The sequence below is a fragment of the Amblyomma mixtum genome, chromosome 1 (assembly GCF_055824585.1).
Source record: "Amblyomma mixtum isolate Tamu chromosome 1, ASM5582458v1, whole genome shotgun sequence".
In the NCBI taxonomy this organism is placed as follows: domain Eukaryota; kingdom Metazoa; phylum Arthropoda; class Arachnida; order Ixodida; family Ixodidae; genus Amblyomma; species Amblyomma mixtum.
The window spans coordinates 176,378,970-176,392,024 of NC_143012.1; the positions used below are offsets into that span (position 1 = coordinate 176,378,970).

Here is a 13,055-nt window from a genome sequence, read left to right on the forward strand (position 1 = left end):
GCAGCGAAGCAGCGGAAGTGGTAAGGGATTACATATACTTACGGAAGGCAGTTACTGAAGATCCGGACCGTGACTGTGAAATCCCCACGAAAATAAGAATGAGTTGGAGAGCATTTGAACGGCACTCTCTGGTGATGAATACCAGCTTACCAATAACTTTTTTCTTCATTGTACACCCAAATGTCATTAATAGGGGTATTATAATATGGCTGTTCGATGAACCTGTCGAACATTCGAAGCACGAGTTAGGGTCGAAACCCGTAGTTACTGCAGATACCAGCTACAGAAGCTGCCCGAAAACATCCAGAAGTTTGTGCCGACGCATTTTATAGACAGAAATGGACAAAGTTCAAAGCAAGATGCTTAATGCGGGAAACTCAGAGAAGGGTAGTCGTCTGTCCGCACTAGTGACGCCTCGGATATGATCACGGTGTAAGAATTTATTTCTTACACCGTGGATACAGAAGAACGAGCGATCTAGGCAGAAGCGCAGGAGCCACAAGCCCTGATCGTCTTTCACCTACCTTGCAGGTGCGTAAAAGCCTTCGCGGCCCTTTTTACAAAGCCTAATTTTTGAAAGCTTGGATCGCTCGCTGTTCGACATGGGTGACAAAGCACCGTCATCTATCAAAGAGTTGTTAAAGTTTGTAACAGAAGCAAATGTGACAATGAAAAAAAAACAACTAGATGAGATGAAAGAGAGTTTAACTTATATAAATGATCAATTTGAAGAACTTCGAGCAACTAAGCAAGAATTGGACGCCCTAAAGCTAGAGCATGCTGCTTTGAAGAAAAAGAAGGAATAGATGGCAAAGACGTTATCTGATACCCAAAAGGAACTGACTGAACTCAAGCAGTAGAGCAGAAACAACAACATAGAAATTAAAGACATCCCGTAAGAACCATACGAATCACTGGTGGAAATCGTGAAGAAAATTGGTTACCAGATCGGACAGGATGTGTCACCGTCTGATATTGACACAATGCATCGCGTGCCCACAAAATACAAGGAAAAAACTAACATTGTCGTCAAGTTTGTGTCCCGAGCAAAAAGAGACCAGGTCTTGAAGGCGGCAAAAAAGAAAAGGTTTGCCGCAGATTGCATCGGGTTTTCCGACAATGAATCTGTGTTCATTAATGAACATCTCTGCCCAAAATATAAGATTTTGCTCGGAAAGGCTATCGCCAAAAAGAAGGAAAAGAACTGGAAGTTTGTGTTGGTGTCCCATTCAAAAATTCTTGCCAGAAAAGCGGAGCACTCGAAAATCATTCACATCGCAACAGCTGACGACCTTTATAAAATTGTGTAACTGCGTAGTGTCATGCGCCAGCACTTTCAGTTTGTTCTAACAAGTGCAACAAGCCAACCACCCCGAAATCTAACAACCAACCACCCCGAAATCATTTCTGCACTGTAACATCCGGAGTCTCAACAGAAATCTTGATTCATTTTTAACAATGATAACTCGAAGGCATGTTCAATATGATATTATGGCACTGTCAGAAACCTGGCTGAAAGAAAATGAATTCACGAACATACCTAATTATACATTTTTATCACTTTCAAGAAAAGATGGTAGCAGAGGCGGAGGTGTGATGCTCTACATATCATCGTCACTAGAATACCAAAAAATAGAACGACATACAGTAACAAAGGAAGGAGAATATGCTTTTTGTCGAATTAGAAGGTGGTGTCATAATTGAAGTATTATATAGACCACCGAACTCACATCTACCAACATTCATGCAAAAATTGGAAGAAATCTTAGACGATTTTTCGAATACACAGAAGGCGGTAATAATAGGTGGTAATTTCAATATTAACTTGGGCGATCCAGCGAGTAGTGAGTACCTAAACCTGCTGTCGTCCTATGGCTTCAAAAATCATATCGATCATCCGACAAGGATAACATCTACGTCTTCTTCCATAATCGATAATTTTCTCTCCAATTTCGACGAGAATCTAGTGAAGGCTGATGTAATAACAGAGTCTATAGCTGAACATTTTCCCATAACTATATCTGTAGATCTTGGTGCTCGGAGCTTCGCTAACACGAAAACCAGAAAGCTACTCAGATGGGATCACGAAAAAACCAGAGCATTGCTTCGAGAAAACAACTTTTCACAGGCTCAACACGATGATGTTAATGTAGCATATGAAAAGTTTTCCTCGCTGCTAAAATCAAGCTGTGTCAGCATTAACTGCAATACTCGGCGGTCAAAATACTTTACCATCCCGATCTGTCCCTGGATGACTGAATCAATACTGCAAGTTATCAAACATAAAGAACACTGGCACGATAAAGTAAACCAAAATAGAGACAACGCCTACTATAAAGAGCAATACAGAATTGTCCGCAACCTATCCCTCTTAATGATGCGCAAACGCAAAAAGCAATACTACAACACACTCGTTCAAAAAGCACAAGGTAATTCTAAAGAGATATTGGGCATCATCAACTCGATAATAAAATCGTCGCCCCACTTTTTTTATTCCAATCGGCCGCCATTTTTCGTCCACACCTAACGTGTCATACGACACCACGCTTCCAAATGCGGTAGAAAACACGTTTGTGTTCAAAGAAATTACCGCGCAAGAATTAGTTGATGTCACTCGCCAGATGAAAGCAAATAAGGCAATGGGTCATGATGAAATATCAGTCAATATATTAAAAGAAAACATAGATGTCTTGTGTAATGTTCTAGAAAGAATATTCAATAAATCATTCTTAACCGGGGTGTATCCCGAACAGCTCAAAATTGGAAGGGTAACAGCAATATACAAAAGGGGTGACCAGAACGTCATAGCAAATTACAGACCAATTACGATATTATCTTGCATAAACACGCTCTTTGAAAAGTTAATAGCTAAGAGAATTAAGCAGACAAGGAAAGGGGAATGAAGGGCTCCTTATAAATATGAGAGAAGCCAACAGCCACAGAAACCAAGGGGCACAGGGGATTTTTTAAAATTTATTTATTTATTTTGTGGTGTTGATCACTTTATAATATTACTAAATGTGTTATCGCTTAAAGCTAATTCATTAGAAAAGCAGAAGAAAAAACAAGCACATGCCGCCGCTGGGATCCGAACCCACGACCTCCGAATTACGCGTCCGGTGCTCTACCTCTGAGCTACGGCGACGGCCGTCAAACCTTCTGCTTTCGGGGGTATTTATGTTTACAAAAATAACTTAACCTTGGGAGTGTTCACCAGCGCCACCCACGTTCTTAAGCGGCGGACGTAGCACGTCCTGAGTTACCGCTGATGTGACGTAGAACGTCATCGAACGGCGAGAGTGGAAGCTTTGTGAGAACCCTCTTATGCTTCCTAAGGCATCAAGGCTGCCAGAACCGAGGCCTTCGTTAAGCAATTAAGCAGACAAGGAAAGGGGAATGAGGGGCTCGTTATAAACTCAGGACGTGCTACGTCCGCCGCTTAAGAACGGGGGGGGGGGCGCTGGTTAGGTTATGTTATTTAGGTTAGGTTATTTTTTGTAAACATAAATATCCCCGAAAGCAGAAGGTTTGACAGCCGTCGCCGTAGCTCAGAGGTAGAGCACCGGACGCGTAATTCGGAGGTCGTGGGTTCGCATCCCACCGGCGGCATGTGGTTGTTTTTCTTCTGCTTTTCTAATCAATTAGCTTTAAGCGATAACACATTTAGTAATATTATAAAGAGATCAACACCACAAAATAAATAAATAACTTTTAAAAAATCGACTGTGCCCCTTGGTTTCTGTGGCTGTTGGCTTCTCTCATATTTATAAAGAGCCCCTCATTCCCCTTTCCTTGTCTGCTTAATTACTTAACGGGGGCCTCGGTTCTGGCAGCCTTGATGCCTTAAGAAGCATAAGAGGGTTCTCACAGAGCTTCCACTCTCGCCGTTCGATGACGTTCTACGTCACATCAGCGGTAACTCAGGACGTGCTACGTCCGCCGCTTAAGAACGTGGGTGGCGCTGGTGAACACTCCCAAGGTTAGGTTATTTTTGTAAACATAAATACCCCCGAAAGCAGAAGGTTTGACGGCCGTCGCCGTACCTCAGAGGTAGAGCACCGGACGCGTAATTCGGAGGTCGTGGGTTCGGATCCCACCTGTGGCATGTGGTTGTTTTTTCTTCTGCTTTTCTAATCAATTAGCATTAAGCGATAACACATTTAGTAATGTTATAAAGTGATCAACACCATAAAATAAATAAATAAACTTTAAAAAATCCCCTGTGCCCCTTGGCTTCTGTGGCTCTTGGCTTCTCTCATAGCTAAGAGAATGACAGATTTCATGGAGAAATATAACATACTTACGCCTAGCCAACATGGTTTCCGTAAGCATTATTCCACCGCTACAGCAGTACTTTCAGTAGCAGCGATTGTTAACAGTTCGTTAAACAATAATCAGGTTGCCATAGGTGTATTTCTAGACATGAAAAAAGCTTTTGACTCCGTAGATTATAATATTCTTTTACTAAAATTAGAAAGTTGTTGTTTTCGTGGGATAGCCATTGATTTGTTCGGAAGTTATCTAACAAATCGTACCCAGTATGTAGAAATGAATGGTTACTAATCTTCATTAAGAAAAGTTACAATTGGAGTGCCGCAGGGCTCGGTCCTCGGCCCTATCTTCTTTTCGTTATTTATAAATGACTACCCCAGTTTCCTACAGAGCGCGCAGCCAGTGTTATACGCCGATGATACAGCTCTTATTACAACGAACAAGTCTTTAAAAGAAGCAGAAACAATCGCAAATAATGATCTGGAGACTACAATGCAGTGGTTTAGAATGAACAAGCTTTTGATTAACACTAGAAAACTAAATTTGTAGTTTTCGCCTCTAGCAGAAGACAGGGGCCTAAAACATGTGCACTACAGGTCGGAGGAATACCCATTGAAAAGTTCAAAACCTTCAAGTACTTAGGAATAACATTAGATGAATCTCTAAGTTGGCCTGATCATATAGGAACATTATATAAAAAATTAACCTTTGCATGCGCCACATTAATTAAAGCTAGAAAGCATTTCAGCATTGATATATTGCGTGTGGTCTATTTCAGTATATTCCATTGTCATCTTACATACTGCATCGAGTCATGGGGCTACACTTACTCATCGTACCTCGCACCGCTTATTACTCTCCAGAAAAGAGCATTAAGGATAATAGCGTCAGCACCTTGGCACTCATCATCAGATCCACTCTTCAAAGACCTCAACATCATGCGTTTCGTATAATTCGCGATTAGAAAACAGCGCTCTTGGTGAGCACTATTATAAAAGCGGATATACCGTACAATTCTTCCATTCTGAAGCTTCCTCCAAATCACACTAGACACGCTGACAACAATAACCTCAATTTACCTACAACACACAATGTATACGGGTGTAGAAGCATAGCATTTGTCAGCGCTAAAGTTTGGAATATCATCCCATTCAGCATTAAGTCCATCTCGAACATTGCACCTGCTCTAAAAAAGTACAGTACTCACGGATTGAAATAGGACACTCGAGGCACGTGGCCACGCGCTCCGAGTGTCCTATTTCAATCCGTGAGTACTGTACATGCTATCAGAACAATACACCTCCCCTTACTGTTGCATTGATTATTTTTATTGCATTATATTAATTATATGTTTTGTATGTTCAGCCTTGTTCAACTGCCTAGATTTATAACATGTTTATAATGGATCCGAAACTAGCCACTCGCTAAGGATCCAGATGCCTCATTCACCGTGAACTTTGTATATTTTTTCTGTGTAATAAACTTGACTTCATTTCATTTCATATGATTCATAGTTGAGCTAGAGGCACAAGCGTCCCGAGCCGATGCCACTGAGTGTGCATGTCTTTGTAGCGTTGAAACTGGTTGTAAGGGAACGCGCGGTAGAAGTATTACACTGGGTGCACAGCTGAATTTTTCGTGAATGAACGGGGAAATGAGCAACGATTAAAAATAAACAGACAGCATTTGCACTAGCTCTCATTGAATTTTGAAATTTACACAGTAAGCCAAGTTTGTTTCTATCACTTCAATTACTGGATATTAGTATGGAGTGCCAGGTCACGAAAACCTGCGAAAGCTGCCTGTCGTACAAAGCGGTTTCCTGAGAATTACTCAAAAGCACACCGAAAGCAGTACAGACAAAATAACTTTTTTCTGACATACAGAATTCTCTCAATATTCAAAATACTGACTATTGTTCTATAACATGGCATTAAACGTGAAATTCCAGAAACGGCGTGTTTTCTACACGAAGTGATGATGACTTGATGGACGACCGGTGGCATGACGTCTGCGAAGTCAAGAAGCCATCCGAGTGCGCCGCTAAGGTGGAGCCTCTTTTAATGGCAAATGACTGAAGCACAAATCGGTAAAGAACAAACAATTGCTCGAGTCAAACACATATTGAGAAATCTTAATATTAATGGCATCTTTTCACAAAAATAGACTACCCCCCATGAGACAAAAAAAGTTCAGCCACAGTAACCTGCTACCAACGCGCTCCGCAGCAGTAGTTTAGCGGCAATGGTGTTCGGTTGCTGAGCGCAAGCTCGCGGGATCGATTACCGGCCTCAGCGACCGTATTTCGATGAAGGAGAAATCCAAAAACGCCTCTGCACCGTGCCATAGCAGTGCTCTCCACTACGGAGTCCCTGATAACCCACGTCGCGCATTAGAACGTTAAGCTGCACATATCACTGCCACGCACCAGATCAACACGTTGAAAATTTATGCATTCTGTATGATGGCTAAGCCACTAGTTGAATTATCTACACTATTTGAGCACTATGCCCCTAACACCACTGAAAATGGCCGTTTGAACACTCGCTGCATGTTCACACTTAGTCCTTAACTCAGCCGCTGGATCCTGCCATGCTTAAGCCAAGTATACATACAATACCCAGCAGTGAGCGAATTATGCTTTATTCAGAAGTTCCAATCAGCGTTTGGTTCTGCTAAAGCAGAAACGTCCTTTAGAAAAATTTCATGCCCACATGCCGGACCTTGGTGTGAACGTGCGCTTTACCACACGAGATCGTCTCGACCGAGTGCGTCCTTGCATAGCAGAGGCCGGCCGGCGCAATGACCTACTTAACGGAGACTTGTGTAACAGGTGGCTATGAATAGACGATCAGCGGGGCTTCCCGGACATCGGCGTCGGTGGTTCAGTGGTAGAATACTCGCCTGCCACGCGGGTGGCCCGGGTTCGATTCCCGGCCGACGCATTGCTTTTATTTTTACGGACTATTCAGAACACATTTAAGCGTTTGCAACTTGAGCCATCGTGACTTCGGTGGTCGCAGTTACTGCGCCACGCCCGAGGTAGATGTAGAGTTTTGGCGTAGCTTCGACAGAACTCCATAGTTTCAAAACATGTCGCCTTGGTGTGCGTAGCAAGCGCCACCTTTGAAGTGATTGATTTACTAAAAAATGACTTCATAGTTGAAGCCCAAAAGCGTGATGCCGTACTATGCGTGTCGTTTGGCGGAAAAAAAAGTAAATTTTTGAGCGCCTCGTTCAGCGTAACACAAGAGACGAAAACAAAGAAACGACGAGTGCCGACTGCCAACGCAACTTTTAGATTGTGAGCGCTCACTCGCTGTGTTTTCTTCCTTCGGGCTCGGCTGGTGCTTCGCGCTGAATTTCAAAGTATTAGCGTATGAAGAATCCCAGCTGTTTATAATAATCTCAGAATGGTATTATAGGAGATTTAAATATTAGTAGTAATTATACATTAGGAATTTATTGACCCTATGAGCCATAATTTCATAAGCATCAGTATACGGGCGACGGTCCCAGAGTGAGAATGCTGTGACTGGATCCTCGAGAATTCAATACAACAGAGAGGTAAAACAGAGAGGTGCTAAACGTTGCATGCGGCGGAAAGAAGCGACAGGGATATCGGGGCGAAAAATAAAGATACAAAACTAAGATAACCATCGTCATATGTGATATTGCACGGAGTACAAAAAGAAGAAAGATGCAGCGTAGTGCAAACAATTAAAATATTCAAAAATAAAAGGCATACAGAGAAAGCTGTTAAGTCTTCTATTGTTGTGAAACCAAATTTTTCAAAGTTCATTTAAGCTCCCACCATCGTCCCATCAATCTAACCACAAGATTCAAAGTAAAAAAAAGGGGGCCAGGGTGAGTACAAATCTGATAAAGAATTAACCACTTTAATTCATCCGCCGCGGTGGCTCATAATAAAGAAGAAAAAAAAGCCGCGGTGGCTCACCGGTTATGGCGCTCGGCTGCTGAGCGAAAAGACGCAGGTTCGATCCCAGCCATCGGTGTTCTAATTTCGATAGTGGCCAAATTCTTGAGGCCCGGGTACTGTGCGATGTCAGTGCACGTTAAAAGAACTCCAGGTGGTCGAAATTTCCGCAGCCCTTCAATACGGCGTCCCTCATAGCCTGAGTCGCTTTGGGACGTTAAACCCCAATAAACCATAGATGATAAACTTTAATTTGCGAAGAAAGATGGCGTTGACCTCCGCACCGATACAAAGAGGATGTAAATAGTTATCAGCAAATAGTAGAGTTGTCATAAGAACGCGGCAAAATACTGCCCCGAAGCTTTGTAATGTTTGTTTGTTTTTTTTCTAAAGCCGCAAGCACGCGGCTTTTGCGCTTTATTTGTGATGCACAACGCGACCAGATTTATTTCGACTTATCCCCATCCTGGAGAAGCTGATTCAACGTTGTTCCAGTCTGTTGTAGTTATTTTGTACGCCGTATGTGGAAAGTCTTTCTCAGGTTTAACTTAAGCACGGCCGAGAGCGGCGGGGAATTCTTTTCCGCGACCGCCGAGCGCCCTTGTTGCCACGCCGCCGCCGAGTCATTCACTTCTTTGTGGGCGCAAGTCATCCGAATAAAAAGTTTCGCTCGGAAGCCCTTTTCGCAGTCTTTTTGAACGCCAGACTGTTGTCACCACTACGTGACAGTATCGGTACAGGAAAACTTAAATTGGTCTCGAGTACTGTCCGTAAATATCCTGCCGATAAACGCTTGCAACTTCTGGGAACGAACGCGCACGACCGAAAACAAGAAAACAATTTTCTTACTACAAACAAAGGAAGTGCCTCTAAGCGGTCAATTTGAAACGCACTGGTGCGAAGAAATGTAAGCTCAGGAATGTAGACCTCGTTGAATACACAGTTCACCGCGACAGCTACTCTGGACAAACAACAGCCGCCTCTGTATGGCAGACGCCGGCCCGGCGCAATGACCCACATGAAGGCAGACTTGCGTTACAGGTTACGCTATCAACAGACGGCCAGTCTTGAATCCCTTCACGAGAATAAAGTTTTTCACTAGCTAACTTTGGCTCCTAAATGTCGGCGTCGGTGGTTCATACACTGTGTCCTGCGTTCTCTTTTGGTGTTTCCTTGTTGATATGTGTTGTTTGTCGCTTTTTGTAAAATGTCTTGCTATGCCGAAACCCGGTAATAAAAAAAAACAAGAGAAAAGTTCAGTGCCACAGAAAATGCCTGGAGCGCTTGTCCCGGGGGTCGATTACCGGCGGACGCACATTTTATTTTTGCCCGTTTGAGTTGTTTGTGGGATTAGTTCATTCGACAGGCGTGAGATAGCAATACATACCTCTTAATATATTTTGTTGGTCTTTTGGTTGATTGGGGTTTAACGTCCCAAAGCGACTCAGGCTATGAAGGTTGAACTGGCCAGCAAGCCATGAATAAAGTGCGCAACGGCTGAGTCCGCGGATGGAGACGAGCTGGGCATTCACGAATAAGTCTAGTAAATTTAATCTTTTTACTGTTGTATTCATGTTCGCATAAGCAAAAAAAGTATGCAAGAAAAAGCTGCGTATTGTCAATGTTATAGCAAATTTTATATTTATGACCTCTTTTTGAGCTAGAAACATCGTATTCGAAGTTTGAATATCATCCGCTTTGAGGTGTCGTATTTACATGGCGACACAAGAGCGCATACACTCTGTCCAGCAGCCGTCAGAAAAAAGACGGAACCTTAAAATTTTCGGTGCTTATCGCTAACATTTACGGTGCCGACATCTTGAGACGAACGAAATTTTTTGTACACGCCTTTTAAAAACTGCGAAGGTCACACACAGAGCTGGGGTCCGTTTAAAAAAATTGCTGATTAGGAAAGGAAAGGCTCAGCAACTGTCTCACTCTCCATGGACACGTACCACAACTAAGCATTGAAGGCAGGGGCGAAGCCGACACCCTCACAGAGCTTATCCAGGTACTCATGCCCGCCCATACAAACAGCCTTTCTGACACCATGCACCGCAGCCAGTCAAATCAACGGCCTCATCGGCCGCATCGGCACCCGCCACAGACGTATGAAGGAGGACGACCTCTGTCGGCTCACGCAAGCTTTCCTCATTAGCAGGATAGTCTACTCCTACTCCTACTATCACCTCCGCCGGAAGGATGAGGAAGCTGTGAACAGCATTATACGTTCAGCGTACAAAGCGGCACTGGGGCTACCTGAGTACGCCAGCACACAGCACCTCCTCCAACTCGGCATCTACAACACGCTCACATAACTCATAGAGGCACGCAAGACCGCCCAAATCCACCGCCTCTCCCGCACCAAACACGGGTGGCTCATACTTGACCGTCTCGACATCGACCCCATAGACGACGTCCACACCACGGCCCACATTGCGATAGGGGTACACAGCCGCCTTGCCATCAAACCAATCCCCAAAAACATGCTACCTGGCCGCCATGATACGCGCCGCCAGCTGAAAGCCCAAGCACTGGATGCCACATACCTTGCCGACGAGCACGCAATATACGTGAACTCTGCACGGCAAAGTGCAAGCGCTTCGAATATATGGAGCTCAGGTTAGGGATACTGCCCGAAAACATGCACAAGTTTGCGGCGGCACATTTCATAGAGAGAAATGGACAACGTTCACGCCAAGACGCTTAATGCGGGAAACTCAGATATAGCAGTGTCGCCAGTATGCACTAGTGACTCGTCGCCTTTGATGCATAGCATATCTAAAGGCATGAGTGTCAGCAGTCGAAGCCAAGGAGCGCGCGTTTCTTCGTTGCGTTGTAAACTGTTGTAAGGAAAAGCACGCTAGCATTCTTACAATAAGGGGACAGCTGTACTTTTCGTGAATAAAGTGGTTTGGTTTGGTTTATTGGGGTTTAACGTCCCGAAGCGGCTCAGGCTACCAAGGACGCCGTAGTGAAGGTCTCCGGAAATTTCGTCCACCTGGGGTTCTTTAACTTGGGCAGACATCGCACAGTACACGGGCCTCTAGCATCTCGCCTCCATCGAAATGCGACCGCCGCGGCCGGGATCGAAAACGCGTCTTTCGGGTCAGCAGAGGGAAATGGCCAAAGATTTAAAAAGAAAGCTCTCATTACACTCGCTGTTGCTGAATTTTGTAATTTGAATAGCAAGCGTAAACTTAATTTTTTTTTTGAAATTGGAATTACTAGAGATTAAGCGCAGTGTCCATGACGATGCTCCTTTTTGCGAAAATACTTTTATGGCGTACTGGAATTCGTGCCTGCTGGCGATTTCGGCTGCCCACTCGATCGCGTGTAGCTGGACCTCTCAGTCCGAGCTGGCTACCGCAGTCTCCCAATGCTCCCGAGTGTTTAGCTGCCATTCTTATTTTGGCTTGAGCTCAGGGCATTTGTCCGGGGAAAAATGACAATTGTATCTTGCACATACTCAGCAATGAGGCCGCAACCGCTAGGGCCTATGCAAGCTATGGAGAGGAAAATGATAGGTGTAACGTTAAAAGACAGGTAGAGAGCAGAGTTGGTCATGGAACTAAAAAAGTAATCGGTTTTCAGGAAACGAAAGGCGTAGCAACTGTGCCTTGTGTATGGACACCTCAACTCCACCGTAAGGGAAGGGAGCCAGGAGGGAGTTAAAGAAGAAACAGAGAAAGAGGCGCCGTAGTCGAGGGCTGCCGAATAATTTGAACGACGTGGTCTTTTTTCACGTGCCCTGTCACTGAACAGAACACGCGAGCCTCGCATTTCTCTTTCAACGAAACGCAGCCGCCGCGGCTGGGATTGAACCTGAGTCCTTGGATCAGCAGTGCAACATTGTAAGCACTGTACCATCGCGGCAGGTTAGGGCGCTACAAATGACAAACGGTTTTTAAGTAAAGGAAATGGCGCAGCAATTGTCTGACATTTCGGTGGACACCGGAACCGCGCTGTAAGGGAACGGATAAGGAGGGAGAAAGAGGTGTCGTAGTGGAGGGTTCCGGAGTAATTCGACCACCTGGGGATCTTTAACGTGCTAGCTATGACATTGCACAGGCCCAACACCACATGAACGTTCAGACCGTGAGTGGGGTCGTGCGGAGACCAAGGGGGCCCGCGGGCCTCGAATTCTCTTACTAAATAAAGTTTTACGACGACCACCACAACACACGGGTGATTTTGCGTTTCGCCTCCATCGAAACGTGGCCGCATGCAAAAACGTCTTTGTAACGCCCGATGGCAGTGCACATAACTGGACCCCAGGGGGCCTAAATTGAGACGGAGCTCTCCACTACGGGGTCTCCACTCACTGGCGCGTCAGACGTTAAACCGCATATATTACTAACATACACCAAATGAATAATGTAACAAATATGTATGCATTCTGTTAGATATCTAAGGCCCTAGTCAAATTATCTGCACTATATGAGCACGGTGCACACCCAACAGCGCTGAAACATGGCCATGCGAAAAGTCGCGGCAAATTTACAGTCAATACATTACAAAAAGGCAGGTCCGCTATGTTTGCACCAAGTATAAATACAGTACCGGGCACTGAAAAAACAATACAGCATTAACAAATATTTTTGAAGAATTTAATTCTACACGCACCCAAAAAAAAACGATGGCGTTTCGAGGAATTTTATACCGACATACCGGACCTTCAATTGCCGTGCCGTAGAGTGGAAATGCTTAAAAAGAATTGCTGCCAAAATTAATTGTGCTAATTAGTACTGGCACGATGATTGTGATTTCATCATTTCAATCTTGAACATCATTCCAGCGAAGGACTATATTCCAACACTGCTGGCACTCTGCCGGCGCCGCCTTG

The 13,055-nt window shown here is 44.4% G+C and overlaps 1 non-coding gene across 1 annotated transcript; it reads left to right on the top strand.

Moving 5' to 3' along the window:
- The first annotated feature begins 7,146 nt into the window (after positions 1-7,146).
- On the top strand, positions 7,147-7,217 carry TRNAG-GCC (transfer RNA glycine (anticodon GCC)). Its single transcript has one exon. It is a non-coding gene; the product is annotated as a tRNA-Gly (tRNA).
- Positions 7,218-13,055: the final 5,838 nt, after the last annotated feature.